This window comes from Scyliorhinus torazame, chromosome 25, assembly GCF_047496885.1.
Source record: "Scyliorhinus torazame isolate Kashiwa2021f chromosome 25, sScyTor2.1, whole genome shotgun sequence".
NCBI classification, from domain to species: domain Eukaryota; kingdom Metazoa; phylum Chordata; class Chondrichthyes; order Carcharhiniformes; family Scyliorhinidae; genus Scyliorhinus; species Scyliorhinus torazame.
The window spans coordinates 9840016-9866632 of record NC_092731.1 but is presented as its reverse complement, the minus strand read 5'-3'; the positions used below and the strand labels follow the sequence as shown (position 1 = coordinate 9866632).

General features: G+C 56.8%; 1 protein-coding gene across 1 annotated transcript in view; it reads right to left on the bottom strand.

The window, feature by feature from the left end:
- The window catches only part of LOC140402300 (uncharacterized), a 135629-nt gene that overhangs the window by 100437 nt on the left and 8575 nt on the right, over positions 1-26617 (bottom strand). The window lies entirely within an intron of this gene.

Here is a 26617-nt window from a genome sequence, read left to right as displayed (position 1 = left end):
TAGCTTTACGTTTGTCAAAAGGAGTACTAATCGGCACCAGCGTGAGCACTTGCTGGAGAGGCCGGTGAATAACAGGAGGCCATTGGATCAAGGGTGGCTCTCATTAATTGTATGGAAATGGGGCTTAAGTGGAGATAATTGATTTCTCACCACGCTGCGACGAGATTCTGATTTCGCTTACGGGTGCAGGCCGGTTGCATCGCAAACTGTTTGGCGGCTGGCGCACTTCCCGATTTTGGACTCCCCCACTATTCACCGACCTCGTTGCGCTTGAGCGTGAGTGTAATGAGGCCAGAAGATCACGCCCTATATCAGAATGTATGGAGTAGATATTCAACCTGTTGCTCTTTTTAACTGGATACTAATATGACAGTTATTAATGATGATATTGCTTTTTAGAGTCGCCAGGTATCAAATGATACCACCACAAGGTTTTACCGGATATCAATCAAAGACCAAACAACCAGTTAGTTAGTTCAAGTTCAATGATAGTTTATTTACACACAAGAATTACTTTGACATGCAACATAAAACACTACAAGTTAAATTACACCTAACACTACAACAACCTGTACTTAACTTCAGGCAACCGGTTTTATGCAGAGGAACAAGGCCTTTGTTCGGATCTTGCGTGGCTGGGTCTGGAGAAGTGACTTTGTTTCTGCTGGGCTCATCCGTCTGGTAGCAATCATTGGTCTTGAACTTGTCTTCTGGTCGTGATGCTACACTTGGTTTTAGGCGTAGGTCGGGGCCAAGAGAGACCGAGCGCCGGGGCCAAGAGAGACTGAACACATGGCAGTGTGTCTCTTTATCCTTCTGGGGTTTCACGCTCTTTTGGGCGGTCCTTAGCTTTGGACCCAATAATTCGGCAGGCTTCGATTACTGCCTTCGATTTTGGCCAATAAAGGGCGGGTGCCTTGATGGCGGGGCGTGTCCTGAGCGGTCATTGACCTTGGCTTTTTGGGCTCCCTGAGCAAAGGGAGTGGTGCCGATGAATCTGTTTCTGTAATTGTTACCTGAGTACAGGTCTTTTGTTCTGGGGAAATGCGCCATTAAAATGCAAAGTAGCTTGGCGTTTCAATAGCGTCTGGTTATCTGAGTTGCCAGTATACATAAGCCCTGAGCATCTGAGTTCTGGGTTGACCATATTTCCCATGGTCCTTTGCAGGTGGCCCTATTTCTCGGGATCCTTTGTAAGTGGCCATCTCAGATGGCTACATCCTGTCCTTTTTGATCCTGAACGCGAAGCGTGGTGGATCACACTGTTGATCCTCATCCGTCCTTGGTGTGCCGGTTACCCTTGGTCAAGGACAGGTTCTACACTACTCTGTCCTATGTTTTTGGAGCATTTACCTAATTTTATCAACATATCATAAATTCATAAACTCTAGGGGGCCACTATAAAACATGTAATCATTACACATTTAACTTATTTCCACAAGGGAACCTCTAATTATCATTACCTAAGTGTAGCGCACAAAGACTCCATGAGACGAAAAGAGTGAAGTCGATGAGGCTTTATTAAGCGTGTCTGTTCCCCAGCAGCCCGATAGTAAACTGGCCTGCGGGGGAAGGCACCGGCTTCTTATACTTCGCCTTCAGGGCGGAGTATGAGGTCAACGGCCAACCAGGACCCGGGATCTGTCAGCCAATGACATTAGGGCTTCCAGTCCCACATGACCCCCAATACATACTACCACATTCACCCCTTGTCAAAAATGAACCCGGCGGGGTGATGCTTCGTATGGTGGTAAGGGTTTACAGGGCTGGTCCTGGGAGGATAGAACAGATACATGGTAGTACAGTATTGGACAGTATCGTCCTGTTACAACTATTTACAGAGGGTATAGGAAAAACAAAATGTTCATTGAACAGTCCATCTTTGTTTTACATCGACGCCATGAGTCGGTCGGGCGGTCTGGTCGTCCGTGTCGATCGCCTCGGCCCCGGCGGTGGTGGTGGTGCTGGTACCAGCGTTGTCGCCTCCGGGAGCCGCACGGTTTCAGCTGTCGGTGCAAAGGGGAGGGGGACTGATCCTCCTGGGAAGGGGGCGGTCGCGGGGTGCGGCGGCGGCAGGAAGGGGGGCGGTTGGGTTGATGGTGTCGGGGGGGGGTGCGTGGTGCCGGCGGGCGCCAGATCCCGCAGGGAGACCGTGTCCTGTCGGCCGTCGGGGTACTCCACGTAGGCGTACTGGGGGTTTGCATGGAGGAGGTGAACCCTTTCGACCAACGGGTCCGCCTTATGTGCCCGCACATGCTTTCGGAGCAGGATGGGTCCTGGGGCCGCCAGCCAGGTTGGCAGCGACGTTCCAGAGGAGGACCTCCTAGGGAAGACAAGGAGACGCTCGTGCGGCGTTTGATTAGTGCTTGTACATAATAACGACCGGATGGAATGGAGAGCGTCCGGGAGGACCTCCTGCCACCGTGAAACTGGGAGATCCCTGGACCGTAGGGCCAGTAGGACGGCCTTCCAGACCGTGCCGTTCTCCCTTTCTACTTGCCCGTTCCCCCGGGGGTTGTAGCTGGTCGTCCTGCTTGAGGCTATGCCCTTGCTGAGCAGGAACTGGCGCAGCTCGTCACTCATGAAAGAGGACCCCCTGTCGCTGTGGACGTATGCAGGGTAACCGAACAGCGTGAAGATGCTGTTCAGGGCTTTAATGACTGTGGCCGCGGTCATGTCGGAGCAGGGAATGGCAAAAGGGAAGCAGGAGTATTCGTCCACTACATTAAGGAAATATGCGTTGCGGTCGGTGGAGGGGAGGGGCCCTTTGAAATCGAGACTGAGGCGTTCAAAGGGGCGGGAAGCCTTAATCAGGTGCGCTCCATCTGGCCTGAAAAAATGCGGCTTGCATTCCGCGCAGATGTGGCAGTCCCTTGTGACTGTACGGACCTCTTCTAAAGAGTATGGGAGATTGCGGGACTTGATGAAGTGGTAAAACCGAGTGACCCCCGGGTGGCAGAGGTCCTCGTGGAGGGTTTGGAGGCGGTTAATTTGTGCGTTGGCACATGTGCCGCGGGATAGGGCATCGGACGGCTCGTTCAGCTTTCCGGGCCGGTACAAGATCTCATAGTTAAAGGTGGAGAGCTCGATTCTCCACCTTAAGATCTTGTCATTTTTAATCTTGCCCCGCTGTGCATTATCGAACATGAAGGCTACCGACCGTTGGTCAGTGAGGAGAGTGAATCTCCTGCCGGCCAGGTAATGCCTCCAATGTCGCACAGCTTCCACTATGGCTTGGGCTTCCTTTTCCACTGAGGAGTGGCGGATTTCTGAGGCGTGGAGGGTTCGGGAGAAAAAGGCCACGGGTCTGCCCGCTTGGTTAAGGGTAGCCGCTAGAGCTACGTCGGAGGCGTCGCTCTCGACCTGGAAGGGGAGGGACTCGTCGATGGCGCGCATCGTGGCCTTTGCGATGTCCGCTTTGATGCGGCTGAAGGCCTGGCAAGCCTCTGTCGACAGAGGGAAGGTCGTGGTCTGTATTAGGGGGCGGGCCTTGTCTGCGTACTGGGGGACCCACTGGGCGTAGTACGAAAAGAACCCCAGGCAGCGTTTCAGGGCTTTTGGGCAGTGCGGGAGGGGAAATTCCATGAGTGCGCGCATACGTTCGGGGCCGGGGCCTATTATCCCATTGCGCACTATGTAGCCCAGAATGGCTAGCCGATCGGTGCTAAAAACGCACTTGTCCTCGTTGTACGTGAGGTTCAAGGCTTTGGCGGTCTGGAGGAATTTTTGGAGGTTGGCGTCGTGGTCCTGCTGATCGTGGCCGCAGATGGTTACATTGTCGAGGTACGGGAACGTGGCCCGTAACCCATGTTGATCAACCATTCAGTCCATCTCCCGTTGGAAGACCGAGACCCCGTTTGTGACGCCAAAAGGGACCCGTAGAAAATGGTATAATCGCCCGTCTGCCTCGAAGGCTGTGTACTTGCGGTCACTTGGGCGGATGGGGAGCTGATGGTAGGCGGACTTGAGGTCCACGGTGGAGAAGACTTTATACTGGGCAATCCGATTGACCATGTCGGATATGCGGGGGAGAGGGTACGCGTCTAGTTGTGTGTACCTGTTGATGGTCTGGCTATAGTCAATGACCATCCTTTGTTTCTCCCCTGTCTTCACTACTACCACCTGCGCTCTCCAGGGACTATTGCTGGCCTGGATTATGCCCTCCTTTAGTAGCCGCTGGACTTCGGACCGAATGAAGGTCCGGTCCTGGGCGCTGTACCGTCTGCTCCTAGTGGCGACGGGTTTGCAATCCGGGGTGAGGTTCGCAAACAAGGACGGGGGTTGCACCTTGAGGGTAGCGAGGCCGCAGATAGTGAGTGGGGGTATGGGGCCGCCGAATTTAAACGTAAGGCTCTGTAGGTTACATTGGAAGTCTAAGCCCAGCAAGGTGGGGGCACAGAGTTGGGGAAGGACGTTGAGTTTGTAGTTTTTGAATTCCCTCCCCTGTACCGTTAGGGTGACTATGCAGAATCCCTGGATCTGTACGGAGTGGGATCCTGCAGCTAGGCAAATCTTTTGTGCGCTGGGGTAGGTAGTTAAGGAACAGCGTCTTACCGTGTCGGGGTGTATAAAACTTTCCGTGCTCCCGGAGTCGACTAGGCATGGCATCTCGTGGCCGTTAATTAGGACCGTTGTCGTCGTCGTCTGGAGAGTCCGGGGCCGAGCCTGATCGAGCGTAACCGAAGCGAGCCGTGGTTGTAGTAGTGGGGTGTGGTCCGTTGTTGCCGTCCAAGATGGCGTCGGGGATGGACAAAATGGCTGCCCCCATACATCGTACGTGGCTGAGAGGTCACAAGGTGGCGTCGGGGGTGGACAAAATGGCCGCCCCCATGCGTCGTACAGGTCGGGGGCGGTCCAAGATGGCGGCGCCCCTCCTCCCCTCGTGGTGGTCGGGACCCAAAATGGCGGCGTCTGCGGGTCGCACATGGTGTGCTGGGGGGTCTGGGGAGCGCTAGGACCGCGCGGAGTTCCTTCACTGCGAGCGCCAGGGCCGCGGGCGCTAGGACCGCGCGGAGCTCCCTCGCCGGGGACAGCGGTGGTCGGGGCCCAGGTAAGTTGCGCCGGCGGGTCAGGCGTGGGGCGCGGGACGGGGGTGAGGGCCCAGGTCGGCGGCGCCGGCGGGTCAGTCGTGGGGCCGCGAGCGCAAGGAGCGCGAGGAGCTCCCTCACCGGGGACAGCGGCGGTCGGGGCCCAAGTAAGTTGCGCCGGCGGGTCAGGTGTGGGGCGCGGGACGGGGGTGAGGGCCCAGGTCGGCGGCGCCGGCGGGACAGGCGTGGGGTGTGGGGTGAGGGCCCAGGTCGGCGGCGCCGGCGGGACAGGCGTGGGGCGCGGGACGGGGGTGAGGGCCCAGGTCGGCGGGTCAGGCATGGGGCGCGGGATGGGGTTGAGGGCCCATGTCGGCGGCGCCGGCAGGACAGGCGTGGGGCGGCGAGCGCTAGGACCGCGCGGAGCTCCCTCACCGGGGACAACGGTGGTCGGGGCCCAAGTCGGCGGAGCCGGCGGGTCAGGCGTGGGGCGCGGGAGGGGGGTGAGGGTGGCTTTCGGGATGCGAAAGACCCATTCCTCTTCGTGGAGAGTGTTGGCCGGCACCCAAATCGGGAGCGCCAGCGGCGGGTCGTACATGGACTGCGGGGAGGGGGGTTGGGGAGCGTAGGCGGCGTGCAGGGCTCCCAGTTCTCCTGGGGCCGCGGTCGTCGGGACCCAGAGCGGCTGCGCCTGCCGGTCGCACATGGCGTGCTGGGGGGGGTTGGGAGGCATAGACTGCCTGTAGGGCTCCCTGTGGCCCCGGGACGGCGGCGACCTCGCGGGATCGGCACACCACCGCATAGTGGCCCTTTTTCCCGCAGCTTTTGCAGATGGCTGCGCGGGCCGGACAGCGTTGTCGGGGGTGGTTCGCCTGGCCGCAGAAATAACAGCGGGCGCCCCCGGTGCGACTCGGCGTTTGGGCCGCGCAAGCCTGTGGGGTGTCCGGGGGGGGGGGGGGTTTGCCGCGACGGGTACATACGGGGCCCAATGGCCTGCCACGCGGTCGGGGCCGTAGGCGCGGGTAGCGCGGCGTAGAACTCGTCCATCGATTCTTCGGGAGCTTGCCGTCTCGTCGCGAGCTGGTAGCGAGCGTAGATTTGGTTAACTGGGCGGACATAGAGACTTTTCAGTGCTGCGAACGCCGTCTGGAAATCGTCAGTGTCTTCAATGAGGGTGAAAATCTCCGTGCTCACCCTCGAGTGCAGGACCTGCAGTTTTTGTTCGTCTGAGACCCGGCCAGTGGTCGGTCTGAGGTAGGCCTCGAAGCAAGTCTGCCAGTGTTTGAAGGCTGCTGCCGCATTCGCTGCGTGGGGGCTGATCCTCAGGCATTCTGGAATGATCCTGAGCTCCATAGTCCTTTTTAGGCACGCTTAATAAATTGTAGCGCACAAAGACTCCATGAGACGAAAAGAGTGAAGTCGATGAGGCTTTATTAAGCGTGTCTGTTCCCCAGCAGCCCGATAGTAAACTGGCCTGCGGGGGAAGGCACCGGCTTCTTATACTTCGCCTTCAGGGCGGAGTATGAGGTCAACGGCCAACCAGGACCCGGGATCTGTCAGCCAATGACATTAGGGCTTCCAGTCCCACATGACCCCCAATACATACTACCACACTAAGCTACTCTCATGCTGCTGGCAAATATCAAAAAGGAACTGATGTACAAAATTTTAAGAAATAAACAGCAGCATCACATCTCTACTTAATCTATTACAGTCATAGAAGAAGTACAATCTTTTTATTTTGTCAGTGAGAAAGGTTTGTGGGGTTTGTTGGATTCCAAGGAAAGGGGCTCGGAGTGTGTATATCGGGGAGAGGGAGGCTCTCCTTCGCCATTTGCGGAGTCTAAGTGTCTGAATGACACTGCAGAGTAGTGTTATTACCAAAAGGGCTTCTACTGTATTCTGTCTTTGTTCCGTTGTGGAATGATGGAGCGCTTGTAAAGCTGCCTTTAAATCTGCGCTTTGTTTCTTTAGCTGTTCTACCTGCTGTTCCGTCTCTTCTCGGACCAAAATTGTGTGCTGTGTATCTTGGTAGGCCTTATTGTATGGGTCTGAAAGTTGCTAAGGTGAACTATACAAGATTGGTGTGCCCGTTTGACATCAGCCATCTCTTTATCTTTAGCTGCCAACTGTTCACGGAGTTGCTCACTAATTTTCTCACATTCACTAACGTTTCGTCCATTCTTCTCCTCTTTCTCAACTAACTGTCTGCGGAGCGTCCTCACAGCCTCCTCTGTGCCTCGCAATTGTGCCAATTGTGCAACAGAACACAATTGCCAGCGGCTTACGAACTTTCACTGCATTCTTTTTATGTACCTCGGTTAGGTTGTCCCACCAGGCTTGTCCTATGCTTCCTGGACCTGACTTCATTTGAACAAAACTCGAACCAAAGGGGCCATCCTTTCCCCTTCAAATACTTTCTCAATTCCTTTTCCCATATTGGGCACTGCTCTGTTCTACTGGTCGCTGCAACCACAGGTTCCTGCGGGGTTGGTTTAGCACAGGGCTAAATCGCTGGTTTTGAAAGCAGACCAAGGCAGGCCAGCAGCACGGTTCAATTCCCGTACCAACCTTCCCAAACAGGCACCGGAATATGGCGACAGGGGGCTTTTCACAGTAACTTCATTTGAAGCCTACTTGCGATTTTCATTTCATTTCATTTTTATTTCATTAGGCGTTTCATTGCCTTTGCGGCCATTGCTTCTATTATGTCTTTTCCTACCGTTAATTTGGGACAGTATATACAACATAGGCTGACACTTTATTGCTGTTCCGAGGATCTCTTTTGCATGTGTCGTTTTACTCAGGCTGTTTCTTATTCCGGTAGATGTAAATTTCCATGACAATGATCAGCAAAGTACAGGGTGGCCCTCAGTGTTCCACCCAACTTTTATTCCTCAAAGAACACAAAAAACATATACCTGGTCCTTTATCAGATAATTGTTTGGCGATCCTTCTTGCTTGAAGATAAGTAATTGTATTTTGCTACAGAGGGCGCAGTGGAAACTCACGCAGATATGGAGAGAACCGTACAGACTCCAGACAGTCATCCAAGTCCAGAATTGAACCCGAGTCCCTGGCTGTGCGTGCGAACTGTGGTAATCACCGTGCCACCCAGGTTGAGAACATGGTTAATAAAGCATGCGGAAGGGCAGCACGGTGGCGCAGTGGGTTAGTCGTGCTGTCTCATGGCGCCGAGGTTCCAGGTTCAATCCCGGCTCTGGGTCACTGTCCGTGTGGAGTTTGCACATTCTCCCCGTGTCTGGGTGGGTTTTACCCCCACAACCCAAAGATGTGCAGGATAGGTGGATTGGCCACACTAAATTGCCCCTTAATTGGAAAAAATGAATTGGGTACTCTAAATTTATATTTAAAAAAAGCCCCCAACCTTTATTTCTGAGCAGTATAAGTAACCCGAGTTGAAAAAATAGCTTGTTTGGATATTGGTTGGATAATATTGGCAGTGATTCTTGCTTAGTGGGTCACTGACACTCAGTAATCTTACTAAACATTCTCCGACCCCCCCGCTGGGTCGAAGAATCGCCGGGGGGGCGGCGTGAAACCCGCCCCCGTCGGCCGCCGAATTCTCTGGCGCCAGAGATTCAGCGGGGGCGGGAATCGCACCGCGCCGGTCGGCGGGCCACCCCCGGCGATTCTCCAGCCCGCGATGGACCGAAGTCCCGCTGCTATCATGCCAGTCCCACCGGCGGGAATTAAACCACCTCTCTTACCGGCGGAACTGGCGGTGCGGGTGGGCTCCGGGGTCCTGGGGGGGACGCGGGGCGATCTGGCCCCGGGGGGTGCCCCCACGGTGGCCTGGCCCGCGACCGGGGCCAACCGATCTACGGGCGGGCGTGTGCTGTGGGGCACTCTTTTCCCTCCGCCTCGGCCATAGCCTCCGCGAAGTGACCCCCCCCGCGCATGCGCGGGGATGACGTCAGCAGTGGCTGACACCGCACCCGCGCATGCGCGGACTTCCGCGGGCCGGCGAAATCCCTTCGGCTCCGGCTGGCGTGGCGCCAACCACTCTGGCTCAGCCCTAACCCCTCAAGGTGAGGGCTTGGCCCCCAAAGGTGCGGATTTGGGGCGGCCCGACGCCGGAGTGGTTCCCGCCACTCCATCCCGCCGGGACCCCCCGCCCCGCCGGGTAGGGGAGGATCCCGGCCCTTGAATAGCTTCTTGGATGAGATCCTCAGAGGCACTCCGCCCCCTGTGAATTTGAGTTTAAGATGAGTCAAAACATTTCGAGGAAGGGAGCAAGGTTGGAATGAAAAATGGGCATTTGCAGTAGTCAGCAGCTTACCTTGATGAGCGACTTCTGAGGTGCTCTTCTATTCACTTGGAATAAGTTGCCAAGAATTGGGAGGGCAGAAGGACCTGGGGAGGGCCTGCCTTTCCGCGGCTGTTTGTGTTTAAGAAACCACTTAATGAACAGAATACTTAGCAAAACATAAGTAGAGTTGTCCCTGGACCATTTAAACCCATGGCGGCGGCTAAGGAATACAGAAACATTTCAGCGATCTGGTCCCCAATACTCGGAGTGCTGTCTCACTGGGGAAACAGTTGCTGGCTATCGGCGGCTGTCTTCAACGGCACTGCTGCACCTCCTGTGTTGACGGCACACAGTCTAATATTAGCGAGGCTCCGATCCAGACGCTGAGCCAGGTTATGGTGTTTGCACGCCTGTTTCGTTTCAGAGGATGAATGTACCAACCTAGAAAACTAGCCAAAAATTACACAGACTCCAAAATGTATACGGGCTGCAAATATCTGACAACCCAGAAGAACCTTACTCATTATCTTGTAATCATGTGATCATATACCCTGAGGAATTGGAACACTCCCTCTCCATAGATCAGAGGAATTTGTTTAAAGTAATTGAATATGAAAATATGTTCTTACCAAATGAGAGAACTGAGGCGTCATTCTCCGCCCCTCCCGCCGGGTCGGAGAATGGCCGTTGGCCGCCGTGAATCCCGCCCCCGCCGAAGTCTCCGGTACCGGAGATTGGGCGGGGGCGGGAATCGGGCCGCGCCGGTTGGCGGGACCCCCCCCCCGCTCAATTCTCCGGCCTGGATGGGCCGAAGTCCCGCCCAGAAATTGCCTGTCCCGCCGGCGTAAATTAAACCTGGTATTTACCGGCGGGACCAGGCGGCGCGGGCAGGCTCCGGGGTCCTGGGGGGGCGCAGGGCGATCTGACCCCGGGGGGTGCCCCCATGGTGGCCTGGCCCCTGATCGAGGCCAACCGATCCGCGGGCAGGCCTGTGCCGTGGGGGCACTCTTTCCCTTCCGCCTCCGCCACGGCCTCCACCATGGCGGAGGAGGAAGAGACTCTCCCCACTGCGCATGCGCGGGAAACTCGGCGGCCGCTGACGCTCCTGCGCATGCACCGCATTTCCGCGCCAGCTGGCGGGGCAACAAACGTCATTTCCGCCAGCTGGAGGGGCGGAAATCCCTCCGGCGCCGGCCTAGCCCCTCAATGTTGGGGCTCGGCCCCCAAAGATGCAGAGTATTCCGCACCCTTGGGCCGGCGCGATGCCCGTCTGATTGGCGCCGGTTTGGGCGCCAGTCGGCGGACATCGCGCCGTTGGGGAAGAATTTCGCCCCTGGATTCTTACCTAAGCTTTGTAGCTTTGTTCCATGGTTGTTTTTTTTACGATTGAAGCAGCAGATGAGTGACCCAGCGGGTGAGCTTTGAAAGCAAAACCACAGACAGTGTGGACTCTGTCCTTGTGTTAATGAACCCCACATTAAATTGTTATAATGTTTGTGGCATTTCAAAAGATAACAAAACTAATTTTCAGGAAATATCTAGAAAGTTGTAATTACTGTCACTCTCCTCAGTTCTTGATCACTAGTACTTTAATTTGTTGTGCTTTCTAAACCACAGTGTGTATTGAACACGTATACGGTAGACAAATGTCCGCAAGTTGCTTCATACAATAATATTTTATTACACACAAGTTAATATTAGGCAAACACAAACTTACAAGTTGAACTCTAAACTAATACGCTAGAAAGACCTTGGGTGGGATTCTTCCCTACCCGGCGGGGCGGGCCGTACCGGCGGCGAGGAGTGGCGTGAACCACTCCAGCGTCGGGCTGCCCGGAAGGTGCGGAATCCTCCGCACCTTCAGGGTCTAGGTTGGCGCCGCGCCAGCCGGCGGCGAAGGGCCTCCGCCGGCCGGCACGAGTTGGCGCATGCGCGGGAGCGCCAGCGTGTGCTGGCGTCATCCCAGCACATGCGCAGAGGGGTTCTCCGCGCCGGCCATGGCGGACTGTTACAAGAGCTGGCGCGGAGGGAAAGAATGCCCCCACAGCACAGGCCCGCCCGCGGATCAGTGGGCCCCGATCGCGGGCCAGGCCACTGTGGGGGCCCTACCTGGGGCCAGATCCCCCCCCCCCCCCTCGCCCCCCCCCCCCCCCCCGAGGATTCCACAGGCCACCCGCAGAGCCAGGTCCTGCAGGTAAGGACTTTGTTTGATTTACGCCAGCAGGACCCGCCGGAAATGGGTGGCCACTCGGCCCTTCACGGGATGGAGAATTGCCGGGGGGGCCACTGCCAACGGCCCCTGACGGGCGCGGCGCGATTCCCGCCCCCGCCAAGAATCCAGCATCGGGGCGGGATTCACGCCACCCCCCTGCCGATTCTCCGGCCAAGCGGGGGGTCGGAGAATCCTGCCCCTTAACCTCCAGGTGACTGGCAAGTACAGAGCAGATACGGCCTTACCTGAATCCTGTAGTCTGGCAGTGCTGGATGTCTGTTGCTGGCCGTCTGTGTCTCTATGTCCTCGACTCTGGTCCCTCTGTGGATGGTCCTCCTCTTGGCTGGTGAACGGTTCACCATTGTTGGCTGTCGAAAGCTGCAGTCGAGAGAGTGAGTGGAGGGCTGCGCAGCACCTTTTATCCTTTGGGAACTTTAACCGCTTTTGGGCATAAAGTGAATGTCGAATGGATTGATCAGGGCTCGATCACTACTGAAAACATTTATAATTCTGAATTCACCAAATGATCAAGAGATAGTCTTTTGATGGCAGAAAGAACAGCAGTACACCTGCTTGGTCTGTCTTCAGCTGCAACGCTGAAAACAAAACTAAAACACACCCTGCAGCCTGCTTAAGAACAAAAGTAAAAAGCTGACAGACTGCCCAGCTCCCCCCACTCTCTAACGTCACTGCAGTAGTAAATACCCATTTCTTAAAGGTACTCCCGCATGATACTTGCATGCATAGGAGTTTTGAAGAGTAAGTGCCAACTTGGTTGAAGTCTGTAAGATCCTCAGGTTTATTGACAGAATTGGTTTTGACGCCAAAATCACGCCAGCTTCATACCAAATCGCAGTTCTCCATTGCCTCAACAGCGGCGTCAATGCATTCCAGAATGCATGTACAGTAAATGTTGTTGGCATATGATTAGCGGACTGCTGACGGAGAGAGACGGGGTACAGAAAGTGTCGCCATAGTTTGCTGACAGTTGTGCCACTGGCCGGGGGGGCCTTCTGCCAGGGCCGGGGGGAGTAGTTGGGGGGGGTGGGTAGCCTGGAGGTGGGTTGTGGGGTCGTGGTGGACGGACACAGAGCACCATTTCCAGGGCTGCAACGCAGCCATGCAGCTGCGCACACCTTTGACTGCCCACTGTGAACTTAGGGCCGTGGGTCCTATGGTGTCCTGGCAGGCCACCCTGATCGGTGCCCTCTGGTCTCAGCCAAACTATCAGCGGGATGGGTGCTCTCCAGCTCAACCAGTGCCATCTTGTTGGCTGGGTTGAGTGTGTGGGAGTGCAATGCGTATATGCGGTTGCAGCTTGTCAACCTCCTGAGTGCCAATTGCGAATCCTGCACCGTTTCTCATTGGAATCGATTGCGGTCCATGTGGCGCAGGTGCTAATCCCTCAATAGTCCATCGGGTCTGCTCCTCCATTCAATCTTGGCTGATATGTTTCCCACCCCCATTCTCCTACCTTACATTGGAATTAGGAGCAGAAGTTGGCAATTCAGCCCTTCAAGCCTGCTCCATCATTCAATTTGATCAAATCTACCGCCTCTCAACCTATATCCATGACCTCTTGTTCTACATTGCCCGAGCGGGAACATCTAGGGCGGGATTCTCCGCAATCGGCGCGATGTCCGCCGACCGGCACCAAAAACTACACGAATCAGTCCGGCAATGCGCTGCCCCAAAGGTGCGGAATTCTCCGCATCTTGAGGGGCCGAGCCCTCACCTTGAGGGGCTAGGCCCGCGCCGGACTGATTTCTGCCCCGCCGGCTGGCGGGAAAGGCCTTTGGTGCCCGCCAGCTGGCGCGGAAATGACTTTGCCGTGCGGCGCATGCGTGGGAGCGTCAGCGGCCGCTCACGGCATCCCCGCACATGCGCAGTGGAGGGGTCTCTTCCGCCTCCGCCATAGTGGAGACCATGGCGAAGGCGGAAGGAAAAGAGTGCCCCCACGGCACAGGCCCGCCCGCGGATCGGTGGGCCCCGATCGCGGGCCAGGCCACCGTGGGGGCACCCCCCGGGGCCAGATCGCCCCGCGCCCCCCCAGGACCCCGGAGCCCGCCCGCGCCACCTTGTCCCGCCAGTAAGAGAGGTGGTTTGATTCTCGCCGGCGGGACAGGCATTCCAGCAGCAGGACTTCGGCCCATCTCGGGCCGGAGAATCGCCGGGGGGGGGGGGCGCCAACCGGCGCGGCACGATTCCAACCCCCGCCGAATATTCGGTGCCTGAGAATTCGGCAACCGGCCGGGGCAGGATTCACGCCAGCCCCTGGCGATTCTCCGACCTGGCAGTGGGTTGGAGAATCCCGCCCCTGGTCTCCATTTACTTTATCAATCCCTTTTAGTATTTTATATACCTCAATGAGATCCCTTCTCACCCTTCTAAACTCGAGGGAATATAAGCCCAAACTATTTGATCTCTCATACGTCAACCCCTTCATTCCCAGAATCAATCTGGTGAACCTCCTTTGAACTGCTTCCAATGCCACCACATTCTTACTCATTTAAGTAGGCCAAAACTGGCTTGAATACTCAAGATGTGGTCTCACCAACATCCTGTACAATTGTAACAATACTTCCCTACTTTTATACTCCAGTCCTTTTGCAATAAACACTAACATTCCATTTGCCTTCCTTATTACATTTGATACTTGCATAAAGAATTCTGCGATTCATGAACAAAGACACCCATATCCACCTGCCCAGAAACATTTTGAATCTGCTTTACCTTTACAGGGGCTGGTTAGCACACGGCTAAAGAACTGGCTTTTAAAGCAGACCAAGGCAGGCCAGCAGCACGGTTCAATCCCCGAACAGGTGCCGGAATGTGGCGATTAAGGGCTTTTCACAGTAACTGCATTGAAGCGTACTTGTGACAATAAGTGATTTTCATTTTCGTTTAGATAATAATTTGCCTAACTATTTTTTCGGTCAAAATGTATAACCTCACACATGAAATTCCTATCTGCCAAAATTGTGGTGCAATCTCCTAGGCTATCTATATCGTCTGAAATATATGTATCTCCTCTTCACTGCCTGCTTTCCCACCTGTTTTAGTATCATCCGCAAATTTTGCTATGTTACACTCTGTCCCTGCTTGCAGATCATTTATATAGATTGTAAACAGTTGAGATCAATAGACTAAACCCTGCAGCAGCCCACTAGACACAGTTTGCCAGCCAAAGAAGGACCCGTTTAACCTGACTCTCTGCGTTCTGTCAGTCAGCCAAGCCACAATCCAATCTAGTACTCCACCGCTAATCCCCTGCGATCTCACCGTCTGGATCAATCTTTTATGTGGCATCTTGTCAAATGCCTTCTGAGAGTCTAGATATACCACATGTACAGGTTCCCATTATCCACCTTGCTCGGTACATTCTCAAAGAACTCAAGCAGGTTTGCCAAGCATGACTTATCCTTCATAAGACCATGGTGACAATAGTGGATTGTGTTTTGTCTTTCCAAATGTTCAGTCATCTCCTCCTTAATGATAGATTACAGCAACCTTCCCACCACAGAGGTCAAGCTACCGGTCTATAGTTTCCTACTTTTTGCCTCTCCCTTTTTGAATAAGGGCATCACATTAGCGTGTTTCCAATCCACTGGGACCGTTCCAGAATCCGGGGAATTTTGAAATATCATAAGCATTGCATCCACTATCTCTGCTGCCACGTCCTGATGCAGGCCATCAGGTCCCGGAGACTTATCTGCCTTTAGTCCCATTAGTTTATACAATACTGTCTCCCTAATGATGGTTATTGCAGTAAGTTCCTCTGCATTAACTGCAGTTCTTAGAAATTTTTTATTATCCTGTACTGTGAAGACAGAGACAAAATATTGGTTCAGTGCCTCTGCCATCTCTGTGTTCCACATTATTACCTCACCAGTTTTGACCTCTAAAGGGCAAACATTTACTTTAGCTATTCAGTTCCTCTTTATATACTTATAACTTTTGTAGTTTAGCTTAGCTTTTTTGAGGAGCGGCATGGTGACACAATGGTTAGCACTGTTGCCTCACGGTACCAAGGACCCAGGTTCGATCCCGGCTCCGGGTCACTGTCCGTGTGGAGTTTGCACATTCTCCCTGTGTCTGCGTGGGTCTCACCCCCACAATCCAAAGGGTAGGTGGATTGGCCATCCTAAATTGTCCCTTAAAAAAAAAATGAATAGGGTACTCTAAAGTTTTTGTTTGTAAATCTTGGATTTTTTCATTCGATTTTTAGTAGATTTTTGCTGACCCCTAAAGTTTTCCCAATTCACCCAGCTTACCACTAGCTTTTGCACATACTATGGTATGCCCTTTATGCCAATCCACTGGGACCGTTCCAGAATCCGGGGAATTGCCTTTAGTCTTTGCCTTTATGTCCTCCTTAACTTCCTTGCTTAGCCATGGAACGTGTTTCTCCCTTTTACAATTCCTCTTACTTTACAAGACCAGGTATGTACTTCTGAAGCTGCGTAAGGCTCTGGTCAGACCCCATTTGGAGTATTGTGAGCAGTTTTGGGCATCTCAGGAAAGATGTGCTGGCCTTGGAAAGGTTCCAGAGGAGGTTCACAAGAATGATCCCTGGAATGAAGAGCTTGTCGTATGAAGAACGGTTGAGGACTCTGGGTCTGTACTCGTTGGAGTTCAGAAGGATGAGGGGGGATCTTATTGAAACTTACAGGATACTGCGAGGCCTGGATAGAGTGGACGTGGAGAGGATGTTTCCACTTGTAGGAAAATCTAGAACCAGAGGATACAGTCTCAGACAAAAGGGACGATCCTTTTAACTGAGATGAGGAGGAATTTCTTCAGCCAGAGGGTGGGGAATCTGTGGAACTCTTTGCCGCAGAAGTCTTTAAGACAGAAATAGATAAGTTCTTGATTAGTAAGGGGACCAGGGTTATGGGGAGGTGGCAGGAGAATGGGGATGAGAAAAATATCAGCCATGATTGAATGGCGGAGCAGACACGATGGGCTGAGTGGCCTAATTCTGCTCCTGGATCTTATGGTCTCTTCCTCTCGGGAATATACTTTAATTAAAAGGTGTTCAATATCTCCCTGAACATCTGCCATTGTTCCTGAACTATCTTATCCGTAATTATTTGTGCCCAGTCTCCTTGGGGCAACTCTTTCCTCAGGCCTGTATAATTACCTTTGCAAAACGCTAAAACTCTAGTATGGCACTCTGTCCATTATCACTCAATATGAATTTGAAATTCTAGCATGCTGTGATCACTCCTTCCAAGAAGATCCTTAATGACAAGACTATTAATCAACCTTTCTTCATTACATAATACTAAATCCAAAATAACCTGCTCTCTGGCTGGCTCCACAACATATTGCTCTAAGAAACAATGCCTCTATGAAATCTCCCTCGAGGCTACCTGTGCCAATTTGATTAATCCGGTCAATATTATATGTTAAAATCACCCATGATTACAATTGTGAACTTCTCACAAGCCCTCATTATTTCTTGGTTTATACTATGCCCTACTTTGGAAGTATTGCTTGGAGGCCTGTAAATTACTTCTGCCAAGGAGTTTTTTCCCCTTGTTTTTCATTTCCACCCATATCGATTCAACACCTTGTCCCTTAGGATCAATATAATTTCTTAAATGATAACCAGCGGGGGCTGGTTTAGCACAGTGGGCTAAACAGCTGCCTTGTAATGCAGAACAATGCCAGCAGCACGGGTTCAATTCCCCTCTGGCCTCCCTGAACAGGCGCCGGAATGTGGCGACTCGGGGTTTTCACAGTGACTTCATTGAAGCCTATTTGTGACAATAAGCTATTATTATTATTAATACAGGCTTGATGTCATCTTTAACCAATCAAGCAACTCCACCCCCTGTTCTATCCTGTCTCTCCTTTTGGAATATTGAATACCCTTGGACATTTGATTCCTAATCCCGGTCCTCCCTCAACCATGTTTCAGTGATTCCCACCAAATCATGCCTATTTGTCTCTATTTGTGCCTTATTCTGAATACTGTGTGGATTTAGGTACAGGGGCCAGGATTCTCCGAACTTGTGCTGGCTCGGAGAATCGGCGTTGACGCCGCGGCGGCCCGTGGCGCCGGTCCGATGCCGGGACGTGATACTCCCAACCGGCCCAAACCGTGCGAATGCGGCGTGCGCCAGGCAGCCCGGCGAATCGGCAGAGGTGGTCCGACGTGCGATTCTCCGGGCCCCCAGCAATACTGCGGCCGGATGGGCCGAAGTCCCTCCGGTGTGACCTCCGGCCGGAGATGGTAGGGGTTCGGCGTCAGGGGACCCCAGGACAGCGGAGGCCCCCCAGGGTAGAGGGGTGGCCCAGGGTCAGTTGAGGGGTGGCCCAGTGTCGCGGCGTGGTGGGCCAGACAGCCGCGGCGGCCGGGCATGGTTCGCCATGATAGGGCGGACGCCATGACGGTGGCCACGCAGATGGGCACCCACCCCAGTCGCTGGCTCAGCCCAGGCATCCCGGCCGCCCGGGGCTCCTTCCACCCAGCTGGCGGCACTCACCGGCGGGTAGATCCAGGACCGCACCCATGGCAGCCATTGGTCAAGGCAGTGTCCTCAAACGGTGGCCCTGGCAGGAGGGACGGGCGACAGATGTCAGGGCACCGTGGGCGTGGGTGGGGGGCATGCATGGCTGGAGCGCGGGATGTGAGCTGGGCCGACCATGTAGCCCATGGCATGTGGTTGTGGAGGGGGGTTATGCGCAATGATGAAACCTTGTCTACCTCCACCCCATGCAGATCATAATGTTTGGGCATCTTCCAGCTTTGTTGGCCGCCGTGGCGGGGTCGCTGCCCTGCATAAAGCCGTGTGGGTGCTGGAGCAGGAGCGTGACAGGGAGGCGGTGGAGGCTGCAGCAGAGGACTGTGGTGCAGTGGGGCAGCTGGCAGCTGCTTAGGCTGGAGTGCTGCCAGCCCGACAGGCGCAGGGGGAGGAGGAGGACCATGGTGAGGGGGAGTCATGGGATGAGAATACCGAGGAGGAGGAGGAGAAGAGAGTGGAGGAAGAGGCGGTGCCACGGAGGTCCCGATGAGGTCTCGTGTGTACCGGACGCCGCATGTCCTTCCAGAACCTCCCGGATAGGGCGTGCAGGAGGAGACTCCGGATGAGCTGGGAAACTGTCGTCCATATCTGCCATCTGATGGCATACCTGGCTCCGCGTTGAACTGGGGGTGGACATTCTCTCCCGGTGGCCGTCAAGATGACAGGCGCCCTGAACATCTACGCGACGGGGTCATTCCAGTCGCCGAGTGAGGACCTGTCCGGCGTCTCGCAAGTGTCGATGCACCGGTGCATCCGTGCAATGACTGACGCCTTGTCTTACATCGCGCATTGGTACATCAAGTTCCCCGTGGACGCGCGCGCCATCAGGATGCCCGGACAGCGGGCTTTGAAGCTGTCGCCAGGGTACCCATGGTCCAGGGTACAATCGATGGGGTGCACGTCGCCATACGGCCACCATCGGATAACAGGACGATGTTCATGAATAGGAAGGGGTCCTACTCCATGAACGTGCAGGTGGTCTGTGACCACAAGATGATGATCCTGCACGTCTGCGCCTGGTACCCAGGCTGCTGTACAAAAATCTCCCGCTCATCTCTGCTCCTGATATTTCGATTTCGCCTTCTCCCAGTTTCATTTAACTCCCTGTTTTTCACCCAACCCTAAAGCACTCTCGTCCAGCCAAGTAGCACTCACAGTGCCTTTCCCCCATAACCCCTGATCCCCTTATTAATCAAGAACATATCTATCTCTGTCTTAAAGACACTGAGTGATTTGGCCTCCACAGCCTTCTGCGGCAAAGAGTTCCACAGATTCACCAGCCTCTGGTTGAAGGAATTTCTCCTCACCTCAGTTTTGAAGGAGCATCCCTTCAGTCTATGGTTGTGCTCTCGGGTTCCAGTTTTTCCTACAAGTGGAAACATAAATTTAGAGTACCCAATTCATTTTTTCCAATTAAGGGACAATTTAGCATGGCCAATCCACCTAATCTGCACATCTTTGGGTTGTGGGGGTGAAACCCACGTGAACACAGTGAGAATGTGCAAACTCAAATAGGATAGTGACCCAGAGACGGGATCGAACCTGGGATCTCGGCGCTGTGAGGCAGCAATTCTAACCACTGCGCCACCATGCTGCCCAGTAACCTGTAAGTTTCAGTAAGATCCCCTCTCATCCTTCTAAACTCCAATGAGTACAGACCCGGGGCAAAATTCTCCGTTATCGGCGCAAAGTCCGCCGATCGGCGCAAAAAACTGCGCAAATCCGACTTGTGTCTCGCCGGAAAAATGGGTCAAAAGTCTCCGGGCCGAAATGGGCTAGCAGCGACGTGACGGGATCCGCGCTTGCGCACGTGGTTCACGCCATGCAGCGTCATACACGCCGCACGGCGTGACGGCTCATAAGGCCGCGCTGCTCCCCCCCCACCCGACCGGAACACCCGACCGGAACACCCGACTGGATGGCTGGCCGCCGCTCAGCCCCGAGGTTCCAGTCACGGGATGTGGAGGCGCTCCTGGACGCAGTGGAGCAGTGGAAGGACGCCCTGTATCCCGGCACGGCCGCAGAGTTGCCCCACGCCACAGCCGGCGTCTGTGGAGGGAGGTGGCAGAGGCCGTCACCGCTGTGGCCCTGACACCACGGACAGGCACCCAGTGCCACAAGAAGGTGAACGACCTCGTCAGAGTAGGCAGGGTGAGCCTCCCCCATATCCCCCCTCCCCCATATCCCCCCTCCCCCATATCCCCCTTCCCCCATATCCCCCCTCCCCCATATCCCCCCTCCCCCATATCCCCCCTCCCCCATAGCCCCCCTCCCCATATCCCCCCTCCCCCATATCCCCCCTCCCTCATATCCCCCTCCCCCATATCCCCCCTCCCCCATATCCCTCCTCCCCATATCCCCCCTCCCTATATCCCCCCTCCCCCATATCCCCCCTCCCCATATCCCCCTCCCCCATATTCCCCCTCCCCCATATCCCCCTCCCCCATATCCCCCCTCCCCCATAACCCCCTCTCCCATATCCCCCCTCCCCCATATCCCCCCTCCCCCATATCCCCCCCATATCCCCCTCCCCCATATCCCCCCTCCCCCATATCCCCCCTCCCCCATATCCCCCCCATATCCCCCCTCCCCCATATCCCCAAGTGAATCCAGCCCTAACCTTAACCTCTGCAATGCACGCGCAACCGATGGCGTGCATTCATATACCTGCCTAACACTGTTGCCTTTTACCCCTGCCACCACCCCCACCCACCCACCCCCGCTACAGGAGAAGCGCGCACACAACAATAGGGTGCATGTGAGGACTGGAGGAGGCCCCGCTGATGAGAGGCCACTGACCGAACACGAGGAAAGGGCCCTGGAACTGGCTGGCGGACCTGACGACCGGGAGTTGCTGATGCAGAGGTCGGGGGCGGACTAGCAAGTGAGCCACCGACTGCCCGTCCCCATATCCCCCCCTCCCCCATATCACCTGATCACTGCCTGCGTGTCTAATCATGCATGCTTCATTGTGTATCGCAGGAGCAAACGCCCAGGCACCCATCCCCGCAGATGCAGACCGCCTGCAGGATGCCCCTCGAAGGCCACGGGAGACGGAGAGACCCGGACCCTCCGGCATGCGACGCCCGCAGGATGCCCCTCGCACACCACGGGAGACGGAGAGACCTGGAGCAACAGGGAGACGACACCCCCGTCACGTGCGGGAGCGACCACCCAGCGATGAGGGGGGCAGCCACAGGCCCCCGTCACATCCGAGCCAGGACACCACTACCCAGGACACCACTACCCGGGACAGCACTACCCAGGAAGACGAAATACCAGAGTGGATGGGTGGAGACGAACCCCCACCCCAAAGTGCCATGGACTCAGAGTGGGACGAAGAGCACGACACAACGCCACTGCTGTCACCAACACCCTCCACCATCGCAGAAACACTCACCTCCGTTGGGCACTTTAGTGATGAGGCGTCTGCTACACTCACTGGTGCGCACAACACAGCCGTCCCGGTACAGCAGGTGGAGGTAGGAGCAGCAGAGGGGCCGGGCGGTCGGAGGGCAGCCCAGCCCAAGCGAACATCTGCCGCCCAGATGGATCCCGGGTTCCTGGAGTTTCCACACCCACACTTAGATCCGATGCAACCACCGACCCGGAGACGAGCGAAGAGGGTGACGGCCGGCTTGCGGCGGCTGCAGTCGCAGGTGGAGGAGTTCACCCGCGTCCAGAAGCTGGAAGTGGTGCCGGTCATGCGTGCCACCCAGGCCAACACCGCATGGGTGGCGTCCGCGGTGGAGGCAATGGGTGCGACGGTGTCAGACATGGGGAACGGTGTGCGAGGCCTGGGGCTTTCCGTGCAGGCGGCGTCTGTGGCCCAGGACATGGCTGCCCGCTCACAGGAGGCCATGAGCCAGCGCCAGATGGCAGAGGCGCTCAACGCCATAGCCCAGTCCCTGCAGGCCATGGCCCAGTCTCAGCAGGCCATGGCCCAGTCTCAGCAGGCCATGGCCCAGTATCAGCAGGCCATCGCTGAGGGCATCGGCGCCATTGCCCATGTGCGAGCCGGCGTCGCACTGTCACAGGCAGGGTTGACCAACCCCCTGGGCTCCATGGCTGCAAACCTGCAGACCCCTGTCGATACCAGCACGGGCCTCCAGGACTGGCAACGCCAGATGCCAGGGTGGCGTCGGATGGCCAGTCCGTTCGCATCCCCCACCCATGTAGAGGCCTTGGGGCCATCGGGCACCCCGAGGGAGGAGGAGGTGGTGTGGTCCGTCCCGGGTCCCCCTGTAGGGGAGGTCTGGGAACACCGCGACACCTCGGACACCCCCCTTCCGTCCCAGGTGCATCGGGTGGGCAACGGGCAGGACAGGCTGGCAGCTCGCCATCCCAGTCGCCCGGGCCGCAGCCTGGCCCATCTAGGCCAGGACGCCCCAGGAAACGGCCGCCAAAGGGATCCAGTGTCAGAGGGCAGGAATCACAGGAGTCCACCTCCAGTTCTGCTGTACCGTCTGGGGAACCACGTAGACGGAGTCAAAGGGCCCGTAAGGCCAAACAATTAGACACTGAGTAAGTTGGCACGGGTGCAGGGCACAGATGAGTTTTAGGGGCTAGGGCACGTGCATGAACTCGTTTGGTGATTAAAGTCAATGTTACACCTACAGAAGCTGCCTTTGTGCTCTGTCCAAAGCGTGCGGTGGTGTCATGTACGTTGAGCGCAAGTGTGTGTGTGAGGGGTGGTCTTACCTCAGCCCCAGGTGAGTCTGCCCCCTTCCCCCTGGGCCGCCATCAACATCCCCCCGGGCAGAGGACGGGACCGTGCGCTGCAGTGTCACAGCCGCATGCAGGGATGGTCCGGGTGGATGGTGGTACTGTGGCCATGGGTCAGACATAGTCCAACGATGTGGAGCCAGGAGCTCACCGCAGGGCGGGTTGTCATCATCCTCCATGGCCTGCAATAGACACGCGTCCACCCGCAACTGTGTGAGCCCGGCCGTTGTGCCGCAGGTGGATCGGCAATGGGGGGGCGGGGTGTGTGCATGCGGGTGGGGTGGGTGGGTTTGGGGAGGGGGGTGAGGGTGCTGGGTGGGTGGATGGGTGGGGTGTGCGGGTGGCCGGCTGTTGCCATGGGGTGCGGTCTGTGGTCAGACTACCCGATTCCCACGCCCATCTAGTCAGTGAAGCGGGCGGCTATCAGCCTGTCCCGTGCCCGCTGGGCCATCCGGTAACGGTGTTTATCCACCCGCCTGTGTCTAGCCCGTCTGCCCTGACCATTGCTCCCACCCCCCTCATCTAGGGAGGACTGCGCCTCTTCCTGCTGCTCCTCCACTCCGCCCTCCTCTGCCTGCGACACATCGCCCCTCTGTTGGGCTATGTTGTGCAGGACGCAGCACACCACAATGATGCGGCCGACCCTATCTGACCGATACTGGAGGGCGCCCCCAGACAGGTCCAGGCACCTGAAACGCGTCTTCAGCACACAAAAGCACCTCTCGATCACTCCCCTTGTCGCTACATGGGCATCATTGTAGCGGGTCTCCGCCTCATTGCGTGGCCTCCGTACAGGCGTCATCAGCCACGATCGCAATGGGTAGCCCCTGTCGCCCAGCAACCAGCCCCTCAGCCGGGGATGGCGTCCCTCGTACATGCCGGGGATGGATGACCGCGACAACACGTATGAGTCGTGTACGCTGCCTGGGTAATGGGCGCAGACTTGCAGGATCATCATGCGGTGGTCGCAGACCACCTGTACGTTCATCGAATAGGTCCCCTTCCTATTGGTGAACACGGCCATGTTATCTGCAGGTGGCCGCACGGCGACGTGCATCCCATCGATCGCGCCCTGGACCATGGGGAACCCGGCCATGGCAGAGAAGCCCACGGCCCGGGCATCTTGGCTGGCCCGGTCCACAGGGAAGCGGATGTAGCGGTGCGCCATGGCATATAGGGCATCTGTCACTGCCCGGATGCACCGATGTCTGCGATATGCCGGACAGGTCCCACTGGGTGCCTGGAATGACCCCGTTGCATAAAAGTTCAGGGCCACCGTAACCTTGACGGACACGGGGAGAGGGTGTCCCCTGCCAGTGCCACGCGGTGACAGGTGTGCCAGCAGGTGGCAGATGTGTGCCACGGTTTCCCGCCTCATCCGGAGTCTCCTCCTGCATTCCTGGTCCGTGAGGTCCTGGTATGACTGCCGGGGCCTTACACATGGGGCGCCCTCGGGTGCCTCCGTTGCCGTGGGGCCGCGACGTCCTCCTCCCCCTCCTCGTCCTGTCGGTCAGGTGTCCCTCCAGCCTGGGCGGCTGCCGCCTGCCCCTCTGCGGCAGCCAGAGCCGCCTCTCCGGCACGCTCCTCCTCCTCATCCAGGGCAACATGGACATTAGCGGCTGCCGCCACGGCGGCCAACATCGCTGGATGATCGGAAAACATGACGGCCTGGTTGGAGGGGGGGGGGAACGACATGTCATCATTGCCCATATCCCCTCCTTCCCCCCAGCTAGGTGGCATGGACCGCATGGGTCCAACTGTTGGAGGCTGGCACCTGACCAGGTGGACCAACTCACTTGCCCTCGCACCCCCCCTCCCCGGCACGGACCCCCCATCCCCCTCCCCGGCATGGACCCCATCCCCTTCCCCGGCACAGATCCCCCTCCCCGGCATGGACTCCCCCTCCCCGGCACGGACCCCAACCTCCTCCCCGGCACAGACCCCCCCCCCCCCCCCCCATCCTCCTCCCCGGCACGGACAACCCCCCCCCCCCATCCTCCTCCCCGGCACGGACCCCCCCCCATCCCCCTCCCCGGTACGGACCCCATCCTCCTCCCCGGCACGGACCCCCCCCACATCCTCCTCCCCGGCACGGACCCCCCCTTCCTCCTCCCCGGCAGGGACCCCCCCCATCCTCCTCCCCGGTACGGATCCCCCCATCCTCCTCCTCGGCACGGACCCCATCTCCCTCCACGGCACTGACCCCAACCTCCTCCCCGGCACGGACCCCCCCCCATCCTCCTACCCGGCACGGACCCCCCCCATCCTCCTCCCCGGCACGGACCCATCCCCCTCCCCAGCACGGACCCCAACCTCCTCCCCGGCACGGACCCCCCCCCCCCATCCTCCTCCCCGGCACAGACCCCCCCATCCTCCTCCCCGGCACAGACCCCCCCCCATCCCCCTCCCCGGCACGGACCCCCCATCCCCCTCCCCGGCACGGACCCCCCCCCATCCCCCTCCCCGGCACGGACCCCCCCCATCCTCCTCCCCGGCACGGACCCCCCCCCCATCCTCCTCCCCGGCACGGACCCCCCCATCCTCCTCCCCGGCACGGACCCCAACCCTCTCCCCGGCACGGACCCCCCATCCCCCACCCCGGCACGGACCCCCCTCCCCATCCTCCTCCCCGGCACGGACCCCAACCTCCTCCCCGGCACGGACCCCCCCCCATCCTCCTCCCCGGCACGGACCCCCCTCCCGGCACTCCCCCGGAGCCCAGCCCACTCTAACCACCCCCCCCTCCCCCCCCGCCGCACACACATACACACAACCCGAGACACACCTCTCCCCACACATTCAGACTGCGGCCACGCCATCGCCTGCCCAGCGGCCAACCCCCCAGGCCGTCACTCACCTCCACGCTGGTCGGCGTGAACCTGGAGTACAGGTTCACGCCGATGAAAAGGAGGTTTGATTTCCGTCGACGTGAACGGTCATCACGTCGACGGGACTTTCGGCCCATCCGGAACGGAGAATATCGGCAGGCCGAAAATCGGCTGCCTTGCGCAGACCCGTGCCATTCTCCAACGTCAGCGGCGCCATTAACGCCCCGCCGACTTTTCTCCCTTTGGAGACTTCGGCAACCGGCGGGGGCGGGATTCACGACGGCCAACGGCCATTCTCCGACCCGCTGGGGGGTCGGAGAATCTCGCCCCCAGTCTTCAACCGCTCCTCATATGACAAGCTCTTCATTCCAGGGATCATTCTTGTGAACCTCCTGGACCCTTTTCAAGGCCAGCACATCCTTAGAAACGGCACCCAAAACTGCTCACAATAAAATCATAGAATAGAATCCCTACAGTGCAGAAAGGTACCATTCAGCCTATCAAGCATGCACCAAACCTCTGAAAGAGCACCCAGTCCCTGTGATCTCACCTAGCCTTTTGGACACTATAAGGGGCAATTTAGCACCTAACCTACACATGTTTGGAGTTTGGGAGGAATCCCACGAGGAGAATGTGCAAACTCCATGCAGGCAGGGAGAGAATATGCATATGCCACACAGTCACCCAAGGTCGGATCGAACCCGAGTTACTGGCGCTGTGAGGGAGCAGTATTAACCACTGTACCACCATGCTGCCAAAATTTTATTCAGCTAACTCCCTCTCCATCCCATCTGATCATCTTTACTTCCCTACGTCCTCTCCTATAACCGCCTGTATCCTCTTGCCCCTACTGTCTCTTCGCTACATTCCCTCTCCTAATGAGTCAATTTGATTACAATCAAGATGCCGGAATGAAGACGTGTCTGTAAAGTAGGCTGCAGTAAGCTGCAGTTGACCATGTTGATGAGTGCTGCAACTCAATCAAGAAATTGGATCATACAAAATTAAATCAACAAGTGCAG